Source organism: Coffea arabica, chromosome 3e (genome assembly GCF_036785885.1).
Source record: "Coffea arabica cultivar ET-39 chromosome 3e, Coffea Arabica ET-39 HiFi, whole genome shotgun sequence".
Classification (NCBI taxonomy): domain Eukaryota; kingdom Viridiplantae; phylum Streptophyta; class Magnoliopsida; order Gentianales; family Rubiaceae; genus Coffea; species Coffea arabica.
In genome coordinates this window covers 11,083,922-11,089,941 of record NC_092315.1, presented here as the reverse complement: position 1 = coordinate 11,089,941, position 6,020 = coordinate 11,083,922, and the positions used below count along the sequence as shown (strand labels likewise).

General features: G+C 33.8%; 1 pseudogene; it reads left to right on the top strand.

Moving 5' to 3' along the window:
* Positions 1–1,286: 1,286 nt before the first annotated feature.
* On the top strand, positions 1,287–5,544 carry LOC113737341 (short-chain dehydrogenase TIC 32, chloroplastic-like; annotated as a pseudogene).
* The last annotated feature ends 476 nt before the right edge of the window (positions 5,545–6,020 follow it).

Sequence of the window (6,020 nt, the reverse complement as noted above, 5' to 3'; positions counted from 1 at the left end):
CTCCTTTTTGTTTTCACATTAAGAGTACCAAAAAAATAAAAGTAAAAGGATTTTTCTTGACTTTTATTGATACCAAAAAAAAAACAGATAGAAGAGAGAAAGGTAGAAAACTCAATTTTGAATTTAAAAAACAAAAGAAAATAAGAAGAATCCAGAATTATCATTACTTTAAGATCATTACGATTGGAGTTGGGTGGGAAGTGAAAAGGTAAGGAGTGATTTTAAAATAATGAGAATATTGAATTCTTTTTCATTTGTCTTTTTATTTTTTAACAAATTTGAGTTCTCTCTCACTAAAAAGTAGTCTAAATTTTTTTAATGTTTAAAAAATATCCCAAAATATATTTTAAAAACTCTACTACTCTTAAATATTAAATATTCCAAAATTTTTTCTAAAAATATCCCAAAATATATTCTAAAAACTCTGCTACAGTAAAATTTTTCAAAAATACCCCCAAAAACAACTAATCCAAAACTAATTTTTGAAAAACTGAAGGATCAAAACAGGGTGCAAAAAGTTTGACTTTTATTTTCTTGGTATTGGTGAGAAAAAGAAGAATAACTATTCCTAATTTTTTACTTTTTAGGTATACAAGAGAAGAAAATTACTTTCGCCTATAATCTTTCAACATGCTAAGTTAGTTTAATAGTAGGGTAAAGCGTATAAAAATTAACTTGAATGGGTAAATTGATAATAATGCTATAATTTACGGGATAAAATGATAATACTCATAAGGGTTAAACATGTTATTTTACTTGAATTAACAAACTTCATTACATATAACTTTTAATCCCCAGAGTAAAATAATTAAAAAATGATGTTAAGGGAGAAATTGACAGTAACGCTAATATTGGAAGATCTTCTCCACGCGTACCATTTAGTGCTTGTGCACATTTGATTGTTTCACTTGACCACGAATTATTACGCCAGTATTATGGGAGTATATAATTGGATAAATTACATTTTACCGTCCTATAGTTTAATATTTTTTACATAATCTTTCTATGATTTCAAAAGTTATATATAATCTTCTCATGATTTAGATTAAAATGTCAGAAAATAATTGTTCATAATGGAATCACCTAGAACGTCAAAAACTCATTTATGGAAATGATCACTTTTCAAAATCAAACTTTGTATGGTCCCGTAAACGAGAGCAAAGCCTAAATCTATTATTGGTCCAGACTACTTGAGTCCATAGCGATCACTATTGTTGGTCAACGATGGTATATTATATTTTTGCTCAGCAATGATTTAACTCCATGAGTTGCCACCTACCCGGAAATCCTTATTTGTTGACATGATTTCCAGCTCTAGTTCTTGCCATCTTGTTTTTATAATGTAGTTGCTTTCAAGGAGAAGGGACTTCACCAACAAACAATACAAGATACAAGAAAACAGAGGAAACAGAGGATATTGAAGAAGAAAGAAAGAAAGTGGAAGATGAGGCTGTTTGAGAGAAAAGGGCCATGCGGTTTTACATCCTCTTCCACTGCTGATGAAGTCACACTTGGGATTGACGGCTCTGGTTTCACTGCCCTTGTCACAGGTGAAAGGCCAACTTTACACCCTTGATGTTTGGTGTAACAGTTGTCTTGTTTGGATTGTCAGTTTTCGTAGAAAAATTACGTCGTTTTCCGTGATCACATTTCCCTATTACCTTTTTCCCTCACATACATCAAATCGCTACAGTAATTTTTTCATGAAAAATCACGAAAAATGCAATCCAAACACAACCCAACACTTTCCAATGTTTGACTTTTAGATTAGACACTATGCACCTTTGAATTTTCATTTAGGCACTCCAAGGCTTCTAATGTTAATGAAATGACATAAATCATAAAGCGTGTGCTTTTACTTATTAGTTTTTGAGATTCTTGAAGATTAATGCCCTTCTTTTAGCATTGCATAGGCAAAATGTTTTAGTATTCAGAAATGGAAAGTCCGACAAAATTGGAAATTTTTTTTTTTTTTGGAAATTGGATGCAGTTACAAATTCATGATATACGACGTAGGCCCGTATTGTTGCTATACTTTGATTGTGGTTGATTTAGTTTGTGAACTTTAGAGTTTGATGGTAACAAAAATAGCTGTGATTAATAACTTCAGGGTGCAATATGTCCAATGCAAAGTTTTGACTGTCTGAATAAAATCTTAGGCGCGCAAGGTGCAATTAGTCCTTGCTTTTATACCTCTCACTACAGTTAGCTAATTTAGCATCGTCTATATTTCATTTTGAATTAATAAGCCGCATCCTCTATATGTTGCATGTGATGATGCTTCCCTGAAATAATCATCTATTTACTTTTTTTTTTTTTAATTTAGTTATGAGATGGTTGCAAATTTTTCACTTTTTTTTTCTCTTGTGAAAACTAAAAAGAATGAAGTGCTACTGGCTAATTTAATTTACAAATGGTTAAATGTTTCACTGCACCCCCAAAGGACATGTAACTAAAGTATAGATTTTGAAACCATAGGAGGGTTATATAACAAAGTGCAAAGCCATAGGAGGCTGTACTGTAATTTGCCCATTATTGATTGGTCGATGCTGGTGACAAACAAATAATTGCAGGGGGATCAAGTGGCATTGGTGCTGAAACAGTCCGTGTTCTTGCTCTACGTAGTGTCAGTGTTGTAATGGCGGTCAGAAATATGACTGCTGGCCAAGAGGTTAAAAGATGCAATCGTTAAGGAAATCCCTGCAGCCAAAGTTGATGTCATGGAGTTAGACCTTAGTTCACTTGCATCTGTAAGAAAATTTGCAGTAGAGTTTACTTCTTCTGGTCGTCCATTGAACATTTTAATGTAAGGAAATAGCTGGACCACCGGCAACCCTCTTTAGATTACTCAAATACCATGTGTCGTGGATTCAATATTGTTTGTTTTATAACATGTTTTGCTTTCTCTCATGTCAGCTTCCCTTGTTTGTATGTATATGTTTGTATTATTTTGCATGGTTTTGCACTTTCTGGGTACTTGCTTCTGGTTGTTTGATCCTTTCGGATTGTTTTCTGTTGTTTGTCTTCTGCATTTCAAGTAATAATGCAGGAGTCATGGGAACTCCATTTACGCTATCCAAGGACAACATAGAATTACATTTTGCCACAAACCACTTAGGTAACTCCTTTTCTCAATTCTTTACACAACATATTGCGAAACAAGCTTGGAATGACTCCATTCTTAAATTATTTTTAAGTGAATTGGCAAGCACTAATTAGATTTAGTTTTTTTTTTGTATTTTTTTTTATGTTTTGGTTATATGCAATGATGATGGACTACTTCATACCCTGATATTCCTTCTCCTCCGCCATACTCCTGTCCTCCACATTATTGCCATTGTTTTGGTAATTGATTTTCGTTTCCTATGTGTAATTCAGGTCATTTTCTTCTGACTAATCTGTTATTGGACGCTATGAAGAAAACATATCACGAAACTCAGAGAGAGGGAAGGATTGTAATTGTATCATCCGATGGCCACCGGCATACATATCGTGAAGGTGTTCGTTTTGATAGGATCAATGATCGAGAAGGGTGTGTATCTATTTTTCTTTTCTTGATTTTGAAATTTATCAGAATCTTCATGATACCTTTTTCCAGATTGCTGTTATTTGCTTGCCTAATCTTAGTATATTTACATTATGAAATTTGTTAGGCTCAACAAATAAATTGTTGTATGTTGGTTATTATCTGATTTACCTCTCCATTTTTTTGGCACATACTGCAGGTACAACGGTTTTTTTGCATACTTTCAATCAAAGGTTGCCAACGTACTACATGCTAATGAGCTTGCAAGATGCTTAAAGGTGATAAGTTCTGATTACTATTCTGAAGAGGCTGAAAAGCCTTTATCACTGATGCTTGAACTTTAATTGAAGCTTCTTGCATTGCTTTGAAACTCTTCCCAACGCCAGTAAGTTTATTATCCAGCTCAAAGTTGCTCCGTTAAAGATCTCATGTTAGTCTTCTAAACAAACAAATATGTCTGTTCTAAATTGATTAGTGTTTGGCGTTGATGTTAAAGATTCTTGCATAAACTTCTGTACTTAGCCATCCAATGCTGGTATGAGATTATCTGGCTATTTGATTGTTAAACAGGAGGATGGGGTAGGGATAACAGCGAACTCGGTTCATCCCGGAGTAGTTGCAACCAGTATCTTCCGTCAACTCGGCTTTTTTGAAGGTATTCCCAAGTTACTTAGGCTGAATGTCTTTCAATTAGAATCAAAATCTCTCTGTGGACATTGCCACTTTTTTTTTTACTCTCGAGTCCTCAGATCTGTTTTGACAGTTTAACAGTCATCATCTTGGTGCTATTCTAGTGTTTCTTTTTTGTACTTCTCCATTTAGTTCAATTCGTATGGTATTACATTCTACTTTGCTCCAACAAATCTGTGTTGATGAATTTTCATGTGCCTCTGCTACTTTTACATACTTCCTTACCAGATTAAGCTAACCTTGTTTGAGGGGCATCTGGCTTGGTAAAGCCTGAGAAGGGCCTGATTTTCGTCCAATTTTTGGTTAATAAGAAGCCCTTCTCAGTTCTAAAATTTCAGTAAGTTCAAACATTTTGTGGTCATCATCTAGCTGGTGGGTAGTGGCAGTGGGTTAGAACCATATAACACCTTAACATGTTGCTTGAGATTGGTGGTATTTCATTTCTTCATCTTCCGTTTAGCCTTGTTTGGATTGCATTTTTCTGAATTTTTCGTAGAAAAATTACTGTAACGATTTGATATATTTGAGGTAAAAAGATGATTGAAAAATGTGTTCACGGAAAACGAAAGCAAAATTGCTATCCAAAGACACCGAAATACGATTTTGTCGACTGTCTCATGCATCTTACTTTCTGATGCAGGTTTACTCAACTATGTGGGCAAATATATTATGAAGAATGTTCAACAAGTAAGTTATATCAAGCCTTTTATGTGTGTCATTTTGAAATGTTTGCTTCACTTAGCATATTATTTGGATGCAATTCTACTCCAATCTTTTGGGAAGAAACAGAATTCTTGGACCATTCTTTTTCAGCAGGATGCCTAGGTTAGTTGGCAATACTTCTTGTGAAGGAATCTTAACTTGTTTCAGAGGACTAAAATACATCTTGTCTAGTGATCTCTTTTTAAGGAAACATATTCATTTTGCCACTTTAAGAACAATTTAATGAAGGATCTATAACAAGAAATGTCTAACTCCATCATTGTCTTTTGTTTTCCTCTGCTTTCCTTGCCCCCCTGATTTGTCTAGGGTGCTTCAACAACTTGCTATGTAGCATTGCATCCGCAAGTGAAGGGTATAAGTGGTGAATATTTTGAGGACAATAACCTGTCAAAAGCAAGTTCCAAGGCCATGGAAGTGGATTTAGCAAGGAGACTCTGGGATTTTAGCATGAATTTAGTGAGGGAAACTGTATATGATGGTCTATAATCTGGCAGGGAAATAGAAGCAGTGCACTCAAAGTTTCATTTATATATTTATATGTAACATTTTTTTTTTCTCGATGACTGACTTTACGAAATAATTCCCTGGTGTTTGTGAATTCCCAATTCATGAGTTTAGAGCACCAATTTTCTACCACAAATTTTGTAAATTCTAAGGCAAACTGCACTCATGATCACCAAATTTTTCAAAAGGGAAAATTGTTCAAAATATGACTCACATTTGGTTAAATAAATTTTTTCGTCATTTACTTTTAAAATATTAATTTGAAGTCTCTTACAAATTCAACTTAGCAAAATTTGATTCCAACTCAAGTTTCTTACCACTTTTTAGCCTAAAATCACCATGTGTCCCATATACAGTCATTTTTTATGTATAAATCAAGAATCAAGAAAATTTCAAAAATACCAGAGATTCTGGTTTATTCATTTTCTTTTTTTCTTTTTTGTTTTTTTAGATATTTCTCTGTCTTACCTCCTACTTTTCCGCTGCTTGGAATACGTTTGGCTTGATGAATTTTCAAGTGCCTCTGCTACATTTACAAACTCCTTTACCATATTAAGCTAACCTTGTCTGGAAGGCA